We start from the raw sequence: 22,963 nt of genomic DNA on the forward strand, positions 1-22,963 counted from the left end.
GCTGGAGGCATGCTATAATAAAACAGTTAAATTTGCCACAAATTCTCCACATAGGTCCCACCACTGTGCAGCACTCCACTAGTTCAGCTGGCTTGAACTACCCAGTCTCCTTCATTTCCATCAAATATCCACTGCCCATAATATCATTACTAAACCAGAAAAGTGTCCTGTACTTCAAAACCTCATACAGCCATACTCTAACCTCAGAACCCTTAGATCCACAGATAAATCCCTTCTTTCAGTCTCTAAATCTTATAACAGCTTAGGAGATGCCCTTTATTCTAATTACATTTCCAAAGTCTGGAACACTATCCCTCAAAACATCCTTAACACTACTAACCCCACTATGTTCAAACAACTTCTTAGGACCCACCTAACCAACCCGGCTAGAGTACACCCACATTGTATACTCATAAATCAGGTCTATATTAAAAGACCGAAGAGGCGTTTCAGCGAACACCTCTTGGTCAATACGTAAAGAGCGAATGCTCTAAAGCGCAAATGCTCAAAACAGCGATTTCTTCCCCTGGGAAAGAGACCGCTAGCACAAACACACACACACACACACACACACACACACACACACACACACACACACACACACACACACTTTCAAACATAACAATGTAGCAAATTGTAAAAGTATTCACTAGAGGCTCTAATATCCTTGACCTTGTCCCTATCAACCTATCCTCTGCTTTTATTTCAACCCACATCTCTTCGTCTCTGGCTAAATCTGACCACAAATCAGTCATCTTCTCAGACAGTTCTAGTGATACCACCTCACCACCAAATAAGATCATCTTTATGGACTTGTCCAGGCAAACCTACTTCAACTTATACATGACCTATGCAAAATTACCAACAGTCATCCTCAGATCCAGCTGAGAGGGCTGATGCATTTTCCTCTGACTTTTAACAGCATCTAAACAGGTGCATATACAAGTCAGTACCCAACTATCCTAAATATAATGGTAAATTTAGAATAAAACTCTGGTGGAGCTCAATCATTTACTGCATAACAAAACAAGGAAATAAGTTTTAAGAAACTCCATTCCCCTTTCACAGGACCATACTCAAACATGCCAGCAGGGAACAAACAGCACATGTAGAAAATATAAAGTGGAGACCGAGCTTAGTGTCATTACAAATTCTAAAGGAAACTGCAAAAGTCTCTTTAGTTATGTCAGCAAATTAAAGAATATTATCTAACAATGCACTAAATTCATCCATAGTAATCACATATATATATTCCTATTGCAAGGATATAAACAATATATTAACAGATCCATTTAGTACTAACTTTATATCTCCCACCCATATTTTTGCCTCCAGTATCCTTGACATTTTTTTCCCTTGAAATTACCTTGGGACAAGTCCTGGAATCACTGTCAAAGGTGAAAAATAGTTCTTCTATGGGAAAAAATAATATGCAACTGCATTTTTATCAGTACCTAGCATGAACAATTCAAGCCTCTACTTATACTTTTCATCTTCAGCCTATCCACAGGGCATGTACCCAATGCCTGATGAACAGCCACTGTGACCCCCAATACAGGGATGGTCCCTATACATACTTTGGTAATTACAGGCATATCAGAATCACTAGCGTTACAATCAAAGCCATGGGATGGATCATAGCATAATCCATTTTTGCTGGCATAGGTAACTTAACTGATATACATTTCAATCAGCTGGGTTTTGTAAATGGCAGGTGCTATCTCCTGAACCTAGTAAGCTTCTTTGAAAAGTTACAGATGATGCGGACAGTCGTCACTGAGAGTACTCCACTATTTTTGACCTGACCGAGGCCTTTGATACTATCTGCTAAATTGGTATTATTTAGAAAAGATTAAAACATTTAAATATCACAGTGAGAATTTCTTCCTAATGTATGTCAAAAGAGGAACTGTGTTGTTTAATGTGTACACGTGAAAGCTTTACTGTTGAAAGCATATTGAAAACCAGTCAAGTAACTGAGGTAAATGATGTAAGTAGCTAACCAAATGAAGGATCTCCGACATGTTAGGTGAAAATAGTAGCAGTCAGATTACTCTGGCCAACAGACGTGAATGAAGATGGAGATGAAGAAAAGTGGTTGTGACTCTAAGTTGCTATTTGAAGGAACTTAGAAATTAAAATGGAACAAAGACAGGGCTGATCCACTGCATGACCAATGACTCGTTCTAAGGTTTTGGGCAGTGAAAAAAATTATTGTATGATGGAACATCTGAAAGTGGTATAATAGACACAATTGATTAATGAAGGGATAATACAAACAGTGTAGCAGACTGATTGCTCAGAGAGTGAGAACTTGATAGGGGCGGCCCGTGCTATTGGACTGCTGGACTACAGCCCACTCAACTTTAAAATAAAAAAATAAAAAGAAATAAATAGAAAAAATTTTTTTTTAAAAATTGCGGACTTCGTGCATGCACACTAGTCCAGACTGCTGCTGAGACAGTCTGTCTGGAGCATGCGCAGATTGTCTCAGCAGCAGTCCTGACTGGGAAACATGGAGAGCAGAGCTCCCAGAAGTCTATGCAGTTTTAAACTGCATAGACTGTCCTGGGGAAACGCGTAGGTGTCAGACTGCAACATCAGCAGTCAGGAATTTAGGATCTCGCAACGGGCAGGGTCTGGATTGGAGTTTGCTGCAGTCTCATCGGGGGAAGATCTTGCGATGGGCAGGGTCAGATGTGCGCGGGTGTTGGATAGGGATCGGATGTGCGGTGGTTGTTTACAGGCAGGATTTATTTTATTTCAGAGGTGTACTTTGGAGTTATGGACTACAGATGTGTGTGTGTGTCTGTGTGTGTGAAAATGCCCCAGGTGCAATATACTGGTCGTTAGACTCATGGTGGTGTGGTAGGGAATACCTCAGGCTTGAACCCTGTATCTTGTATGCAGGTGTTAAAGACCTGAATTCCCTACCCACCACCATTTGTAAAAAAAATGGCAGATTTTTGCCTCATATTTGATCTGATCTATTCCTCATAATATCTGTGGTTTGTAAATATTGCAATGCTTGATATTTGATGTTGCAGTGGTAGCATTGTTGCCTCACAGCTGCAGGTTCTCAGGTTTGATTCTTGGCTGGGTTGCCTTCTTTGTGGGGTCTGTATCTTCTCCCTATGTTTGTGTGGGTTTGCTTTTGTGTCCTCCCATGTTACAAAGACATGTCTGCATTATTTCTTCCTGGGCCTCTGCTGAAAATTTTTTTTGTTCCAAGTCAGACTGTCCTGATTAACAAATGTTAAATAAAATTGACAGGTATTTGAATTTCAGACTTCAGATTTCTGAATGTTTAATTCCTTGCATATTTGATGGTGCAGTGGTAGTATTGTTGCCTCACAGCTATAGGTTTTCTGGTTTGATTCTTGGCTGGGGTGCCTTCTGTGTGGAGTCTGCATCTCCTCCCTGTGTTTGTGTGGATTTGCTCTGGTGCCCTGTCATTTTACAAAGACGTGTCTGCAGTATTTCTCCCTGGGTCTCTGCTAAAAATTGTTTTTGTTCTGTCAGCAGTAAAATTGACAGGCATTTGAATTTCAGACTTCATGTTCTTCAGAAAATACATAGTAACACAACCGTAACACAACCTTTTATTCTAGCAATTTTCTAAGTTTATAAGATGAATTTTTGAAATTTGTCCCTATTTTTGGGACTGTATTCCCCCATTATTGGCTTTGTCCAGGTTTTTTGTGCTAAGGTTGACAGTTATGGCAAGAACTGAATTCACTGAATATGTTTGAGGGCTGTATTCCCTCATTACTGGGTTTGTCCAGGTGTTTTGTACTAAGAGGTTGACAGCTATGGTGAGAACTGAATTCACTAAATGATAGCCATTTAAGTTTCAGTCTTCCTCTCTTTCACAAAGCAGCTGATATGGCGCAGTGGTATGTTGCTCTGACTGTTTTGCACAGGGACCTTGGCAGTAAAATGTATGGTGGTAACACAGCATTTTATTCTAGCAACTTTCCAAGATTATACAAGCAATGTTTAATGTGTCCCTGGTTTTTGGGCTTTTGACCCCCCCCCCCACAATACATTTTGGAGTTTTCCAGTTTTCTTGTGCTGTGAAGTTGAGATGCAGTTGAGTATTGAGTAGATTTTACAAGGAGCTGAGAGCTGCAGGGGAACAGTAGTTTAGTGTTGATTAAGTGAAGTTGGTTTGCCTTGTTAATAGCACAACAGGTTGTGTATTTGCTTTTTATGCAGAAGGTGGTGGGTTCTACTCCCGCAAGGGGTGGATGCTGCCATACTGAGAATGATCTCCTTGGTGAAGATACTAACTATGAGTCTGTTATCAGTTTGCCATCCATTTCCTCTTGCAATTTTACTAGCTTATTTTTTTAATGTGATATAGGCAATTTATTCCTGCGAGGCAACAGACACTTTATTTTTCGATGAAACCATGAAATATAAAGGTGTTTGCTAGCAGCAACCTCTTCATTAGTTACAGATTTCTTTAATGTGGAATTATTTAGATGACTTTTACTTCTTCAGAGATTGTGCATATTTACTGATAATGGACTGTAGAATTGTGCATATTTACTGATAATGGACTGTAGAATTGTGCACATTTACTGATAATGGTGGACTGTAGAATTGTGCATATTTACTGATAATGGTGGACTGTAGAATTGTGCATATTTACTAATAATGGTGGACTGTGGAAGTCTGAGTAGACTTTTATGATAAATGTTCTGAACTGGGCAGTTTTGCCATTATGGGTGCATGCATTTTGTTTCATTGCTTACTGGAAAAATGTTCAAAACAAATTTAAAACGCCCTCTAACAACTGTACTGTATTGTACAAGGAATATAATTTAGTACAATGAGGAAGGTGTATCAAAGAGCACATGTATGTTTCATATGCAAGGGGCCTATGATTAGAAAACAGCCCAAAATTAATCTTTATCTGCCACTGGCAAAATGTATTTTCTTTGAATGTGGGTTTAAATGCTGTTTCAATGAATGTGAGTTTCAAGGGCAGAGAAGTTGTAATGCTAAGTTTTCATTGTGAGACTGCATTGCTTTGTTTAGCAGATGACTTAGTGTTTGTGCTGTAAAATACAAAATAAAACTTTCAAATGAAGTCCAACTCATCATAGAAGTAAAGCAGTATGCACATTAGTGTTTATGGTAAATGGAGAGAAATAGCCAAGTAATGGTTCATTGGAATGGCTGCAGAGGCTCCATTCAACCATGATTTTATCAGGGGGGAAGGGCAGCAAACTCAGACAGGCCCAGCTGAACTATACCTTCCAACTGTCCAGATTTTCAAAGAATGAATAGATTTTTGTTTCTTATTTTTGGTTTGTTCTTCATAAAATTTGTAGTTTTCTGGCAAATCATTTAGGAATTAAGTCACTAAATAATGATACACTGAGTTTCAGACTTCATAACCTTCAGAAAAATGCATGCTAAAGTAAGAACTGTTATTCTATCAACTGTCTCAATTTATACAAGAGCAATTTTTAGTACCGTTTATATGTTCCCCCAGTATATTTGGCCTTGTTCACATTTACTGCATTAACAGGTTGAGAGGTACATGCAAATAAATTGCTTTATAGAATTAGGCATAGCCAACTTCTCAACTGTCCCCAATTTTGGCTCATAATTTTCTTCCTCCTAATAATCCCTCCACAAAATAGCAATTTTGGAAGAAAACACGGAGGGTTTACAATTAAGAAATAACTGTAATAATCAAAGTTATAGATTACTTGAAATGCATGTAGATTCTTTTATTTTGTCAGCTGCTCAAGTTAGCAGTACTAATATTAAAGTGTCCCTTCTTTGACAGGTTCCCAGCTGTATTGTGTGTCTATTTTATATTTTTGCATCACATTTTTGGTCCATTTTTCATAAAATTGTGTTTTTTGGCAAATTAGTGACAAATCACTAAAGACTGAAGTTAGAAAATAATGACAGACATTTGAGTTTCAGATTTTATACCCTTCAGAAAATTCATACTAATGCAAGACCTATTCTATTATCTTTCTAAGTTTATTAGAGCAATATTTAAAAATTGTCCTTATTTTTGGGCCTTTGTCCCACTTCTGTGTATAGCTTTGTCCAGATTTCTTGCTCTGAGGTTGAGAGGTATGACAAATGTGTCAGGGCCATCACAGTCAGCCAGAGACATTTCAAATTGTGACATACTTGTTGCACCCCACTCCCCCATGTAGTGACTCTGGATGTGTCCAAGCAAGACAAGGAGTAGTTATGCAGTGTAAATGTGCAGTGTGTCCCCCCATCCAAGGTAGACACAAGTACTACAGTGGCTTTTCATCTGTCCTTGATTTTGCAGAACGGTCTGGTTTCTGTCATATTTTTGTACTGTTGATTTATGCTTATTACTCAGATTTATACTTATTACTCAGAAAGTGCCTGTTGCTCTGTGTTTAAGTAGTAATGCTTTAATGGCCATAAGGTAAGCTTGTCTGAGATCGTAAGATGCAAGTAAGCTTTAATAAGCATACTGCTAAAGAATTGCCAACATTGAAAGCCTTTCTGTTGTTGCCATGCTGAGAATACTTGACTAGATAATGTATAAGCCTTGGGTATTAAAGGGCAGGATTCCATTATTTTAAAAAGCTCATTACACTTAGAGACTTCCAGTCATCTCTACAGACTTTACCCGTAAACTAAACAGAATGTCAATCATGTGTGGTCCATAATCTGTACAGTAATCCTTTAAGCAATGTATCTTGAGCTTGTTTCTTGTTTGCTTTTCATTTTTTACTTTGATCATGTTTTCCCCATGAAACAAGTAGATAGTTGTCAGGCAGCAGGTCTTTTTTGGATAAGAAACATTTTTACAAGTGGGGGCATCACAGAGATTTCTACTTTCAGCATGTTACTTGGTACTTTAATAAAGATGAATATAAATTATAATTAGAACTGCAGTGCAAGGAGAAGTGGTTTCAGTTGAGTGCTTCTTGTTTTTCTTATACTTGATTTTGACTGGCATTCCAGTAATGTATTTAAAAAGTAATTTATTTTTTCATGCCTCACAACCTTTTGTTTCCATCTAGATATTAAGTAAGCTGTCATGCAGCCAATGCTTGAAATATTTTTATTTTTCTACACTTATTTTTGTCTTGATTGGACTCTCATAATGATGGTTTGGCACCCAGGCAGCGTATTAATTAATTAAAGTTAGTTTTTGTGGTTTTGAACATAGCTCCTCCCATTTCTAGTTGGCCACACCCCTTCCCTTGACCCCACCCATTCAGCTGTCTCCTGCAGCCCCCCTTTGATTTGAAGTCACCAGCCGCCACTGGAATAGATGCTGGAAACATTAACAATGCTGACAGAAGAAAACTACAGATGATAATTTTCCAAGGACAAGACAGAACTATTTAAGTGTCTTCTGCTTAAAAGCATTGTTACTATCTTCTGTTGGTCAACAAACATATTTTTGCTGTAGTAATAGATTATAAAGCAGTATAAAAACACAGAAAGTTTAAGACACGTAAGGACTAGTTGGGCATATAGTGTCAGATATGTATACTTTTAAGAATTTCATAGGCTTTATTAATGAGTTACAAGTAATACATAACTCTTACACTGCATTGTTTTCCATGTAATCAGCCCCAGCTGCGTAGGCATATAAAATCTGATATTTAGTAGTTGTAGCAGGACATGCTCATGTTCTACCTATTGTACATGTTTTATACTACTGATTATTCTTATATTATTTCTAGGCCGGTTTTCCAAGTCTCCTAGCTTTTATGCCTGTCTCATTATTCCTTCTAATTCAGTTAGCCTGCTACCATGCACCTGGATCTCTGATCACAGCACTGCCCTGTCCTCTTCAAGGTTCTGAATTTTTTCTTTTAGTGTGTCAAATTTTGGTTGCTGATAGTTTCCCTCATAGCTCCTGCATTTTCATCCATTCTCATTAATTTCAGAAATAATTTATATAACTGTTCCTCATTTGGAGCTGCTTTAAAACTCTACCTGTATTTCTTGCTCCTGAACTGCTCATTCATTCAGAGTGCTGAGCTTAAGCACCCATCTCGCTTGGGCTCATGCAATTTTAGTTAATTTCCGAGTAAAAGAATGTTTAAGATTAATCACATTTAAAACACATACTCAACTACATGTTGCTTTATCAAACAATAGGTGATTATATTTTTAAAACAAGAAAATAGGGTGGCCACGGTAATGCAGCGGTTAGCATTGTCACCTCCCAGCAAGAGGTTCTCTGGTTCAATCCTTGGCTAGGGTTCCTTCTGAGTGGAGTCTGCATGTCCTCCCTGTGGTCATGTGGGTTTCCTCTGGGTGCTCAGGTTTCCTCCCAAAGACATGCTGTAGGTGGATTGGACACTCTAACTTGGCCCTAGGTGTGAGTGTGTATGTGCCTTCTGTGGAAGGTTGTGTGCCAGGCTGGCAAATCAACACTGTAAAACTCTACTGCCAATCATGAGCAGACAGGTAATCTGCTGTGGTGACCCCTAACCGGGAAAAGAAGAAAGAATTTTTAAAACAAGTAAATGAAACCAAAGGAATACATGCATTTATTCATGGTCCTAAATTAAGCAAGTATGATGGAAGTGGACAGATGAATTGGAAAAAAAAAAAAAACATTGGGCCAAGGTACATTTAATCTGAGAATAACTATTGTGTTGAAATTAATTAATTAAGTGTGTTCCCTTTCACAGATTACAGTGACTTCACAGATAATTATTTTAAGTAAGATTAGGGGAAGAGCACAGCCCCTAAAAGGGGACTGTGGGGGACTTCCCCACAGAAAAAGGTGACATTTTGATATGGCTACTTTTGGCTTTTCATTTTGACACCTGTAACTTTAGCTGCTTGGTTAATCTGAATTACTCTCCCAGAGCATTTTAGAGTTTGCAGACCGAAATGTCAAATTCCAGTATGACTTTTTATGTACTTCACTCAACTTCACCTGTACCGTCAGTCAAATTCTACAAAATTAAGATAATTTTAGTCTGCTCTAGTAGTGTGAGTCATATATTAGATCAGTCATTCAACACCAACCAGTTTCATGTTTCTTCTGCCTAACATCTCCCATATTGCTAATAAATGTGCTAACCTTCCTCAACCACTCAGCCTAATTACAGAATGGCATTATGCTAAAGGGGTTGTTAAAAGTCTTAACTGATTTGCAGACTGACAGTTTGAATGAAAACTTATGGACACTGCAAGTAACATTAGCTTCCACATGTAATAATGAGTGGTGGATGTTTCTAAGGGCTATGGTTATTTAACCCTTAAACTGATGAGCACTTCAAGGTGCTAAAATCAAGCAGAGCATGTATGTCATGAGATGTCCTTCAGTCTGCACTGATGACTTCATCAGAGAACACAACACTGCTAACAGAGGCTAAGGTGCTACTGTCCCAGCAAGGGCAACTTCAGAAATCTAAAACAATTTTTGCATTTTGTAGATCATTCACTGTCAGGACCATCCCAGAGTTCCAAGGTGCCAACGGGAGGTGGAGGAGATCTATTTCAGGATGACACTTAGTGATATTGATTTCTAGCCCACTCGGCCACTGGTCCCCAGGAAGAGTGTCAACTCAAGACATATATTGAATGGAGTTAGTAAGTAAGTCATGGTGATACCCTAATGTACTTTTTTCATGCCATTCTATTATCTTCCACTCTAGACATCCCTCACATTGCTGAAGGGAGCTGTAGCCCGACAAGAAAGATGGTATTTACTATAGAAAAGAGTTATTCAGCTTGCCACCAGAGACCAGAAGCCCATCTAGTACTAATCAGGATTCTAATTCCAAAAAAGATATATGATAAAAGGCCAATTCTAGACCTGAATGGTCTAAATCTATTCATTGGTAAGAAAAGGTTTTAGATACTTATTTCAGCCCATACTTGCAAAGTAAAACTAGGTGTACTTTTGCACCTTTGGGATGCTTATCTAAGCAAACAAAATTAGAAGACATCACCAAAAATTTCAAACTGTATCCACTCTTTTTCAGTTCTGGAATCTTCTCTTAGTGTTGTCTTCAGGACTAATGTTTTTTTTTTCCAAATACATGATAGTGTTTGTTATTTTTTAAGTTTTCTGTCCTTCAGAATCTTTTCTTACCATCTTTCTTCACATAAATCTGTCAAGACAACTATATTCTGTCACAGAGTTATAACTGTCCAATTGTGTATGTGTCTTTATGTGTGTCTTTATACTTACCATGAACTCATTAGCCCTACCCTTTCTGCTATCTCTTGGTTCATTCTTTCCCCATAAATTGACATTTTGTGAGGAATGACCTTAGAGGTGTGTAAAGTCTTGATACTGTAGCCTGTAACTGTAGCCTGTAAGGGACAATATTCAGTTATTCCTTACATTTCTCCTTGGACCATGGCTTGAATATGTCATTGTCTATATGCACGTGCATTATACCGTAGCTGCATTGCTTGTTTGTGACATCTGTCTGGTGTTTATTTATTTGCTAGGCATCAATTAGTTAGTCCTCTGGTCTCCATCAGAAAATAAACATGATATAAGCAGCTTACATATTCTCTACCAGAGGAAGTTAAACTTGACCCATACTAGTCTCTGTAAGCCTAATGAGAACCAGGTTGCTAATATTACCAGTGCCAGCAGAGCGAAGGCAAATTTTGTATTTTTAAATAACTGGATCGACTATATCATAAACCTTTATGACTTATTAGGAGTCTCCAGAAATCAGGAGCCATTGATTGCAATAAAATTCCAAATGAGAAGCAGGGACAATGGTTTACCAACCGCAAGGAGTTCCAGTCCATCAACTATCAGGCAGTCTGCAATGCACAGGGTATAATATACAATGTGTTAATAGGCCACGCTGGTAGTGCCCACAACTGATAAATCTGGCATATGTGTAGCTTATGTCAGAAGTTTGTGTGCTGTGATATTTCCACAGGGCCATCTTATTGGTTATGCTGGATATGCCCTAAAGCCATGGCTAATGACAATGATAAGAAACCTACTAGCCATGGCAGAGAATGCATACAGCAATGCAATGTCACAGACTTGAATTATTGCTGACTGTGCATTTTAGACTGCTGGCTTTCACTGTCTAGCAGTCTTTGGTGGTTCATTGCAGTACGATCCAAGAACATGCATTAAAATGATGTGTGCACAGTGTATAACATTTTTATATACAAACAGTTACAATAGAGTAGAGACGTCTGAGAGCAGGAACTACTTAAGTTAGCAGTGGAGGAGGTACCTCATGAGGAGACTGGTGAGGAGCTGGCTGTGGGGCATGACTGTGTTATACAGAGGTGGGTGGAGTATGCCATGGCACAGGCTAAGAGGCAATATCTGGTTCATATCTATGGGCCAGAATAAACATGACATATAACAGTAAAAATGAGGTTTGCAATACTATTCCCAGCTGTACTATACAATGCATGGACTGGCCACACTGTGCATTAGATACAGGTTTCCCAGGTAACAGATTATTATGAGCAGGGCATATTTGTCATCATATGCACTGGTCAGGAAGGCCACAGTGACAACGATGGGCAGGGTGTGTAGGAGGTAGGGGTGAGGGTTACTGCTGCATGTGTGTGTGTGTGTGTGTGTGTGTGTGTGTGTGTGTGTGTGTGTGTGTGTGTGTGTGTGTGTGTGTGTGTGTGTGTGTGTGTGTGTGTGTGTGTGTGTGTGTGTGTGTGTGTGTGTGTGTGTGTGTGTAGGTGTGCTTGGACACAGCTCAAGCAGATAACGCAGCACTGAGCTGGGATCTACTGGACAGTTCTAGAGCACCTGCAGGAGAAGTATACACTGACCCTGCCTTTCCCAGTCCACCAGGACTCATCTACTTGGAAGAACACAGGCATGATCCACAGCGTGCACAAAGGATAGAAAGCTCCATGAGCATGAATGGCATGATGTGTTATGAGTGGTCCCTGCATGACCACCCTGTCTGCATGTTCAACTACAAGGCCTTACAGTGCCCTTAATAGTAGATAGTGATGTAGAGGTAGTAGCACATTGGGTCCAAGACCATGCCCTCCCCCTCCTGTGGTGGACTTCTCCACCAGAGGAAGATATGAACTAATCATGGGAAGAGCAATGGCTATGATGGCAGGCCACAGAGGGACACCTGAGGCATACAGTCTCCTTAAGCCACCTCTCCATAATGATGCCTTCTGGCCCATGAACTCTGACAGATCTTTATGCAGACCACGTACTACCCCAAACAGCTCAGCCTTCTTTTTCTTCCTTTCCTTCTGTTAGGCCTTGCAAAAATGCTTTATATTAGACATAGAGACATTCAGCTCAGTGTGTACAGCTACCTGCACACCAACCCCTTATGTTATCCTCTTGCTCGATGAAGCTGACAGCAACCAGTGGTGACACTGTTTCTGGAGATGAGATCAATCCTTGGGCTGATGGGCAGGCCTCTTCCTGTCATTGGACAGCAGCCTGAATCCATGGGGTGGGTTTCACAGGCAGAGAAGCCATCTGTGAAAGGGGTGTGGAGATAGTCATCACATTACCAGAATCTGCTACTCATTCAGTGACCTGTGACTGTTCTAGGATCTGGACACCTTCATCGTCAGGCTTAGATGGATCTCCAGCATCAGGCAGGTAGGCATATATATCCATGATGGAGGAACTAAATAACATAGCTCCTGTTGAAGCACATAAGTATGATCCAGTCTAAGGATGAACATTCACTTCCCAGTGAAATTGCTTCTAAGTAACAGACTGCCATGGAAATTTGTGGCTGGCATACATTGAATGGGTTGCTTTCTCATCTGTAATCCCAAAGTTCTTTTAAAAAACAAAGATGTCATGCTCATAAGTTCTGTAACTTTGAATTGGACAAGTATCGCGGATAATACCATGTATTCACATATATCCACCAGGGACATCATCAGTGAATATTTGAGAGCCACTTGCAGTGCAGCACTGGCAACCAGTGCTCCACTGTTGATTCCTAAACTGGACAGAGATGCAAGGCCATCCTCTTTGTCATTGGTGATTCTGTTAGTAGACTCACAACCAAGGCCCTCCACCCTTGTGCCAAGTGAGTTGCCTTGCACTGAACCTGTGAATTCATGTCAGTCAGATGAGTAAGTATGGTGGGGCAAAAGGGACAGCAACCTTGGGTACATGCTGTTGGGTGGGGTGATCAACATGTGCCCATGATGCAGGTGTGTATGAGAAGCATTACCTGTTTCATAAATGAATGCCAATGCAGCATTTATGACTCACCTAAAAGGCTGATGGTGAGGTATGTGTGTGGTAATAATTGTAGCAAGCTCTTGTTGTAGTTTTAGCAAGCACCTTGCTACAGATGCACGCTTGAGTGGAAAAAAAGGAAAATGGCTTTTTTTTTCCTCCGCAACTATAAGTTGAGAGGTATCAATATGGAGATCTGCACAAGGAGCCACATGAATTTTATATGATTCTGATGTTAGCAACCCTTCTATGGATATGTTCATAAGACTGGTTTGGCCACCAACAGGACTGATGTCCACTGTAAAGTCCCACCAAACATGCACACTAAATGCCTGGGCAAATCTTGCATGCAAGAACTCCTGTTATGTTGTAAACAAGAAATGGGAGACTTCCAACATGTGTGTCTGCCATCTGTGTAGTGGGGATATGAATGGTGTGTTTCTAGGTGTTGCACTGACACAGAGCAGGGGAGTCATATTATTCAGAGAAGGAAACCTTACACATCGATATCTATATCTGGAAAAGTTCATATCTTCCATATGTCCAAATTTCATAGAGGTAAAAATACTGCCCTTATGTACACTTTGGAGGGTTAAAAGTGTGGTTACATACAACTTGTTACTTCCTGTGTCTGTGGAAGTGCTGCAGGCTCAGCACTGGATTTGACAACAACTGTTCAATAACCTCCCTGTCAGTGATGCACACCATTCCTAAGAACTACAATGTATGTGGCCCCACAGCACATGTAACTACCATAAGACCCGTGAGAATATGCTTGTGCAACCAACAGGTAGATTTGAGCCTACAAAATGACATCCCACATAAGGTGAATGCAATCACTTACAATAATCAGCATACTTCCCCAACTGGGTATGTGTGAAGGTCATCCTGCTTCCCATAACAAAATAAGTAACATAGGCCAGACATGAAACACCCTGGTACAGATGTAGGAAGCGGATGATCTAAAGTGCTACAAATGCTGTAGAGTAAACCTCCCCCACAGAGATCTCTGAAGGTTAATTTTCTCCAGACTGTGACCTACTGAATAGTTGGAGCTTCTGAGGGCACTAAAGATACCAGGGCTATCAGGTGGTACAGTAAAGAGAGTTAAGATCCTTCTGTACACTTTGTACATAGACCACTGGGAGTACATGCTTCAAAACTTTAATGAAGTTTCACAGAAAAATCAAATGGGTCCATAGCCTACAAGCAAAATTACACAATGTTATTGTAGGCTTAATGCCCCATCCTTTGATTATTACTGCACACACTTTTCCCTGATCTGCAATCCATGTGTGCAAGTCTCTGGACTATTTAAGTTACCCCCCCCCACAGCTCTTCCCAGAGTATGACACTCACATTTACTGTGCCAGTACTCTCAGAAGACAAACAGTATTACTTATAGGACTCACACAGTATATTTTTTACTTGTCAGATATAACACTCCTATACAGGAAAACATATACTGCAGCACATCTGGGTCACTTATCAGCAAAGACAGTACTTCCCAAGTCTTGTATATCAACACTGAGTGGGACACACAATCCACTGACTATATCTGGGCCTATGTTACCTGCATAGTATAAAGGAAAGAAACATCACTACTGCTTTTTAGTAAAGATGTCACATTACATCAGCTCTACTTTTTCTGCCCTGTCAGTAAACACTACCCCTGTTTATAGTCCCCACAAAGTCTGCACTATTGATGTCAATTACATCCATTAGCCCCCCCCCCCCCCCCAGCAAACATGAAAATAATACCAATTCCCATTCACTTAATTCACTTTAAGCTTATCTGCTTGATGTAATTCTGCTTTCCTTTATGGAAGGCAGTTCTGCATATTGTGATGAGCCTGGTCAATGGCTCTGAGTGCTTCTATCTCACAGTTTCAGGGCACTTAGTCATGCTACAGAGCCTGTTCAGCCAAATGTTAGTGCTCAATATGTAATTCATTTATACCACCTTATGAGGCTCAGTGATCTTTCTGCACTTGTATGAGGACCTGTACAGTGCAGTGACCATACATGGATGGATCAGTGATCCTGGTGGAGTCAAGGGGAGAACTATTATAGCATTACTAGCTAGAGATGCACTGAATAGCAAAAGTTATAACATATGCAGGTATCGTGATGTTTGTATACTGCTTCTGTGCCATCATTCAAACCCTAACACCATCATGCTGTTACATGTATTTGGCCTAATGTAGTAGTGGCACTGTGTCTTATATTACTAATGAGATGCAGGAAGTAAGTTCTGGCAGCAGCAGCAGCATAAAACCACAAGGAGGCTGCAATATTTTTTTGGACTGTGAGCCACTGAATGGTTGTAGCATCTGTGGACACTAAAGGTATCAGAACTGTCAGGTGATACAGTAAGGAGGGTAAGATCTTTCTGTACTTTATGTACACAGTCTACTGTGAGTGCCTGCTTGGAGACTTTAATGAGCATTCTCAGTATAAAGTGGATGCCTGACACAGGCTCGCTAAGGTGGTTAGCTCTGCTATTGGCATCAGCCACTCTAGAGATGAGTGCTGTCACTATTACAATAACATGAGGAGGCATCGTCCTCATCTTCTGAGCCAATAGGAAGAAAAGGTCAGATAGAGTGCTTCTGGGATGTATTCTGAGTATGCAGGGCTGAATATTGCCTTGTTATTTCCCTTACAGATAAATTAGTCCTTACAGGACATTTAACTGATGTGTGTTGTATTTATTGTTTTTGTTTTTCAGCTCAGGAGAAAGTAGCAGAGAATACACCTCTGTACTGGAGGAGAATGGAGCATCTCTTCAGGTGAAGGTGAGAGACTATGTTTACTTTCATGTTATTGATTACTAATCTATCTTAGAGATCTATACATAAAATGCATTGCGCATCCAAATGTATAATCTACACAACAGGAGGATATTCACATTCCTTATTTGGAGGGAGATATCCACTTCCCTCTGTCTGGATAGCATATCCACTGACTCACAGTGCCTGAAGTGCAGAGATGTTGCCAAATCTATCTACTATGGACACTGCACACTGTCAGGTCAGGTGATTGGAAGCTTGGGGAGGAGGGGTCATACATCAGCATCTTCACAGTGCATTTCCCCACCATATGCCCATGCTTGTGCCAACTCCACATGGCATTCTGCTGTCATTTCTGCTCTAATCCGTGTGCATGGTGCATCTACATTATTATGTTTCCTCAGTACCTGTTGATAGCTATCTTTGATGGCAATGATTGCTTGCCTGTCTTTGGTACATCACTGGCATGCATTTGCTGGACTGCATAAAATATAAGGCTGTCCAAGTCTACATTGTGGGTCCCTGACCTTGTCCATACAGCATGCTCCCAGGTCCATTTCCACAAACATCCTCCATAGCCTATTATGAGAACATCCCCATGTTGCTGATGTAGCTATGATCCTCCATCTATAGGCAATATCTACAAATACAGTAGCTTATAAAGCATTCACCATTTTATGCAGCATCTGTCATAACTAAGCCTGTGGCACTATATCAGTCCTTTACAAAACAATTGCACATCTGTGCATATGTCCTGCAATATAGATATTTCAGTTTATATATCTAGTTAGCAGTACTGGCTATGGCATATTAGCATATCAATCATTTGTGTAATACAGCAGTAGGTAGCTGCCTATGAGTGTCTTTATCTTTTTTATTGCTCTCTGTCAATGTATATATAGATATATATATATATATATATATATAAATATATATATATATATATAGATAAATATATATATATATATATATATATATATAAAATATAATATATATATATATATATATATATATATATATATATATATAATTATTATCTGCTAATATATTGGATATATCCTTGGGATTAAAAAGTGTGATATTGATATGGATGAGCTCAGTGCATTGTTGAAAATTATTCCCTAATTTCCTCATATAACAGAAGAAAGATTTGCACTTTAAGCTGGTATTTGCAGTGACATTAAGTTCAGAGTCTGCTTTACATTTTCTAAAGGCACTCAAGTATTTTTTCTGGCATATTTTCATGTGGTCTTGAGGTAGAGGAGTCAGGATTTCTTACAACTTTTTGTTATTTTCTTTCTTTTGTTATACGATTTATTGATACTGGAGTTCCACCAGAGAGGTTTATTCCTGAGCTTATCATTACAATTTGAGTAAAAAAGTATGGACTTTTCTTTACAGGTGTTTAGGTGATGGTAAAATATAAAGGTAAATGTGGTAGCCCTCACAGCTGGGTCCATTTGCCAGAGATTGCTGAGAATTTTTCATAGATGTTCTACAAACTGAAGAAGGTTTGCCCTTGAGAAGTCCCTAAAAGCAGTCTCATTCAGAGGTGAGTTGGTACCACTAAGCTTGAAGGAGAAAGTAACTGATTTGTTTTTAGGAATATAAGTGTGCTAGTCAATGCTTGGTAATTAACATCCCCTAGCTAAAAGGCATCTGGCTTGATATTTAGCAGCTCAATGATGTTAAGATAATTTCCATGATATTTGGGGGACATTGATAGGGATCCGTATCCTAGCAATAAAGTAATAGTTTGATTTGTTAGTTGTGATTTGGATCTCCAAGAGCTCCAAGTTAGGATCCTTGTAATTGGACATGAGATCCTGCCATACAGTTACTGAAAAGCCTAAAGGCATATTGGTGCTAAATACTGTTGTAGAGAGAGAGAGAGTGTGCTGTCAGTGCATTGAAACCAAGTCTCAGTAAATTCACAAATATAAATGTGCCTGGGTTGCAGGAGGGCCTCAGCTTTTGCGTCTATCTGTTTAGACTCCAAAGCACTGAATAGCATCACCATAATGGATTTAAGTTTGCTATATGTGGAATGGCCAGGTGGGAGAATCTGCCTGAAAAGGCACTATTGGGGGCAGCAAAGGCTTTAACCAGAGTGCAGAAGCCCTAGTATGAGAAATGCAAGCTATCTCTGGTGAAACTGAAATTCTTATCTGACATTTCATCCCAGAGAAACACATACTGGATCCTCCTGGAATGACACTAACTACTCAGCCAGCTACTAAAGCAAATTTCTTCACTTGCTATGGTGGCATCATTCTTCATGAAGATAAGATAATAGTCAAGACCAGTGTCTTTCCTGCCTCTTGCACATGCATAGTAAGTTCCATCATGTCTCTGCATGTCTCTGGATAGAGCACCTCAGGTCATTCACTCCACATGGGCCACCACTAGGTCATAGTCATACTTGTCTGGTTCTAGAGCCCTTGTGACATTATGGATTCTGGCACTAGACAAACAGCTTATAAAACATTTACCATTTTTTGCAGCATCTGCATCTGCCATGGCTAAGCCCCTGGCATTGCATTAGTCCTTTATGAAACAATTAGACCCATTCTTTTCCCACCATTGCACCATCTGCCTCCACACTTGCCTCTTCATCTATTGCAGAACTCAAATGGAGGTGCCCCACTGGCCACTGGTGTCACTCACCTGAGGTGAGTGTTCTTGTTCCCTTTGATGAAGCTGTGATAGGAAAGTTTGTGGACTAGTGGCTTGAAGGCTGAAAATAGTCGTTGTGTGTTTTATAGAGTCACACCAGTGAATGCCACTGCCATCTCCACTATCTAAAACAGGACCTAGTGTGGAGGGCAGTCACGGGGTGTAGCACAGACAGCAAGGTCAGGAGCAGAGTACCCACGTTACCCAAATCCTGGTGATTTCTTTCTTTCTGTGTCATCTCCCTCCCCGTTTGTTGTTCTTTCATCTCCATAACCACTTGTCCTCATTGTATCGCTATGTCAATATATCCAATGTGAACTCCTCCTTTTGTGTCAGTACCTTCCCTGTTTGCCTTTGTCACTATTTTATGTTTGGTTTTCTGCCCTTGTTCTATATCTCTACCCTATGTCCATTACCAGCCTTTCCCTTGCATCCTTTCCCATCTATACTTTTTAAAAATGGGCATCTGTCCTACAAAAAAAAGTATACTCTTCCCCCACCTTCTCCCACTCTTAACCTCCATGACTACTGAAAATATTTCTGTTTATTGACAAAATAATATTTACACAATTATTCAGACAAAGCACATAAAATGAGGGAAACCCTGCAAATAATTCATACAATGTTTGAGACACTAGCAGATATTTGTTTAGGAAGGTCATTTACTTAAAACCCTACCCACTTTCTGAAAAGTAGAAGACTTTCTTTAATACTTTATCTCATCATGCCACAAATGAACTCCTAAATCAAATATTCATTTCTGGGTGTTGAACTCACACACAGTTATGCATTATAAAGCATAGCTGTAATGTAGAAGATTCATATTTTGTAATAAGAAGTTATGTCTTACCATAGCTTTCCATGTTAGTTGTCTTCTTCTCGCCTTCTTTCTTGCTGGATGGGATCGGAGCGACTGCCTATACTATAGCTCGAGAGCTATTTTTACCGGCTTGAGGCAGCCCTATATCCCACAATACCATGTGCTAACTCCCCAGATCTCGTTTGGAAGCTAAGACATAGTATAAACACAATCTTGTAATCAAAAAATATAACCCTCTTTATTAGAAGATTACCAGATAGTAACACTAAGGATACCAGGAAAAGACGCAACATATTGTATCCCCAAAAGGAAGGACTCAATCTCGAGTCTGTCCAGGCTAGGGGCAGGAGGGAGGGGGAAGAAAGAAGGCAAGAAGACAACTAACATGGAACGTTATGGTAAGACATTTAATGTTAAGTTGTCATTCTCGCCTTCATTCTTGCTGGATGGGACAGCGTCCCTAGCATCTTAGTCCTGGGTGGCTCAATGGAACAGACTCCTGAGTACAGTGGAACCAAAATCAGCTCTATTTCTGGAGGCAAGGTCAAGCTTGTAATGAGCAATAAAAGTATGTTTGGAAGCCCATGTAGCTGCTGCACAAATGGCATCTAGTGGTAACCTTGCTTGAAATGCCGTTGAAGTAGATAGAGCCCTGGTTGAATGAGCCTTAGGCCTAGAGGGAAGTTGCCTGTGCCTCAACTCATAGACCAAGGTAATAATAGATGTCAGCCATCTGGAAAGGGTAACAAGCCCTTTCTTACCTGCCGCATAAGAGAGAAAGAGCTGATCTGATATTCTGAATTGTTTTGTCCTGTCTAGGTAATACTGTAATTGGCGATGAACATCTAATGAATGTAATTTTTGTTCAGCCCTATTGGTATAGTCTGGGAAAAAGACAGGTAAATCAATGGAGTGGTTTAGATTTGCTTCCGATAACACTTTTGGTAGGAAGGAAGGGTTTGTTCTGAGAGTTACCCTGTCTTTATGAAAAAACACATAAGGAGGATGGACAGACAAGGCTTGGAGTTCCGAGACCCTTCTGGCAGATGTTATAGCTACTAAAAACAGCATTTTCCAAGAAAGTAGTTTGAGGGAACAAGAAGCTGCAGGTTCAAAAGGGGGCAGAATTAGTGAGGTTAGAACTAAATTCAAGTCCCATTGTGGAGGCGGACCTTTTACTGGAGGTCTGAACAAAAAGATGCCCTTGAGAAAAGCTTTACATAGCTTGTGGGACATAATATTTGCTTCTGGGAGTCCAACATGAAAGTTAGCAATGGCCGCTAATTGTACTCTGATAGAGGCCAATGATGATCCAGAATGAAAAAGCTCTGCCAGAAAGTCCAGAACCTCATGAATGGGTGCATGAAAAGGATCTAAGGACCTATGAATGAAAACGCCCATTTACTAGCATAAGTCTTCCTAGTATTGGACTTATGGGAGGCCAGAATGATATCACGAACAGGAGGAGAGATGAGGGGAAGCCTGGCTATGGCTGGAAGTGGAGCAACCAAGCTGTGAGATTGATGGAATGTAGAGACTGATGCAGCTTGCCCGTGAGGTGAGTCAATAGATGGTTCCAGATGCCAAGGCTGTTCCAGTAGGTATTTGTGCAGGAACGGGAACAAAACTTGTCGAGGCCAAAAAGGGGCAATGAAGATCATTTTGGATCTCAATGCGATTGCTTTCTGAATTAATTGAAAAGGAGGAAAAGCATGGTTGGCCTGGCAGAGGAAAAAGTGTGAAGAAGTCAAGGCCCTGGCTGTTTTGGGGAGTTAGGCTGGCCCCACTCGAAAAAAATCCGTCTGCCTACTACTGATTTAGAGACCACTCATGAGGCATGAGGATAGTTCTGCTCAAACTGTCTGCTATGATGTTGGACTTCCGGGGATGTCGTTGCTATCAGAAACCGTTGAGATGAAATGCAAAGTCTGAGTGCTTCTCGACAGAGGGATAGGACTTTGTTCCACCCTGCTTGTTTATGTACCACACCACAGACATATTGTCCATCTGAATTGCTATAGTCCTTGGGAAGAGAGCTCTGAAGGGCTTGCAATGTCCTCATCTCCAGGACATTTATGTGCAGGTGGCATTCTGACTGTTGCCAAGTGCCCTGAACCGTCCCCCTGATAATGCCCCCCCCACCCGATCAGGGAGGCATCCATTGTGACAGTGGCAACTGGAAGGGGGAGAACAAAGGGTCTGCCCTGAAAAAGCTGGGGGGGAAACCATCTACCAGGAGAGATGTTTCTTGCAAGATGGGGTTATCCAAATGTTGTGGGTCATTGGTAGCTGTTGAAAAGACCACTGAGAAAAGAGCATCCACTGAAGGAGCCTCATGTGGAAGCAGGCTAATGGAAGTAGAAGAATCGCCGCCGCCATGAGGCCCAGCACTTTCAATACTCGGTTGACCTTGACTTTGATGGGCTGAAACAGGGTCTGAACATTCCGCCTTATGTCTGCCACTCTCTGGGGTGGTAGTGTTGCAGACATTTCTGTGGTGTTTCTATAAAGTTTATACATTGACAAGGCAACAAGGAGGACTTTGCAAAATTTATAGAAATACCCAGACTGTTGCAAAGCTGAATGGCGTAATCCCTGGCCATTATGAGATGAAACACCTGGAATCCTTTCTGTCTCAGGTGAGCCGTGACCACTGCCAAACATTTGGTGAACACCCGGGCTGTGGTGAGACCAAAGGGCAGGGCTCTGAATTGTAAATGACTGACTCCCAGCCAGGCGGAGAAACCTCCTGGAGCGTCTGTGTATCTTTATGTGGTACTGGAGGTCTAATGAGCACATCCAGTTGTCTCTGCCCAAAAAGGGTAGAATGGACTGCAGTGTTACCATCCGAAATTTTGTCTTTAGCATAGATTTGTTTAACCTGCTGAGATCCAAAATAGGTCTCCAGTCTCCTGTCTTTTTTGGTACCAAAAAGAACCTGGAGTAAATTCCGGACCCTAGCTGATCTGCTGGGACTGCCTGGATGACTCTTTTGCTAAGAGCTTTTCTATTTCTAGCTGAATCTGACCCCTTTGTGTGGGTGGTACATCTGGTAGGGGTTTTGGCGGTTGTACCGGGGGGATGGTAAAGGGAATTTTGTAACCCTCGGATATGATCTTCTGTACCCATGTGTCTTGGGAGAGGGATTGCCAGGCTTCCGGGTACAGAGATAATCTTCCCCCGACTGCTTCCAGGAACAGTCGGGCAGCCTCAGGGATGCTGAAAGGGTTGATCAGGAAAGATTCCCTAGAGCCCTGGTTCTGAGGACCCCTCTGCCCCTGGGGTGGCGTGTTGTTATTTTCCCTCTGCCTCTAGGGGAAAATCACCACATTCCCTGTGGTTTATGGAACCACATCTTTCCCCTTCTGTACCTTAGGATAAGGCCTAGAAGGCATGGAAAAATGGACTCCCACGGCAGAGAGAGTTTTACCATCTTGCTCGCATCTGGTGAGGGTATTCTTCACCTGAGGTTCAAACAATTCCGAACCATCAAAGGGGGTG

General features: G+C 40.7%; 1 long non-coding RNA gene across 1 annotated transcript in view; it reads left to right on the forward strand.

Moving 5' to 3' along the window:
- Nucleotides 1-22,963, forward strand: part of LOC122814846 — a 204,525-nt gene that overhangs the window by 95,491 nt on the left and 86,071 nt on the right. The window contains exon 2 of the long non-coding RNA XR_006366912.1: nt 15,906-15,972. This is a non-coding gene — a long non-coding RNA (uncharacterized LOC122814846). The remainder of the gene's footprint in view (nt 1-15,905; nt 15,973-22,963) is intronic.

The sequence above is a fragment of the Protopterus annectens genome, chromosome 11.part0, assembly GCF_019279795.1.
Source record: "Protopterus annectens isolate FY-2018-M chromosome 11.part0, PAN1.0, whole genome shotgun sequence".
NCBI lineage: Eukaryota > Metazoa > Chordata > Ceratodontiformes > Protopteridae > Protopterus > Protopterus annectens.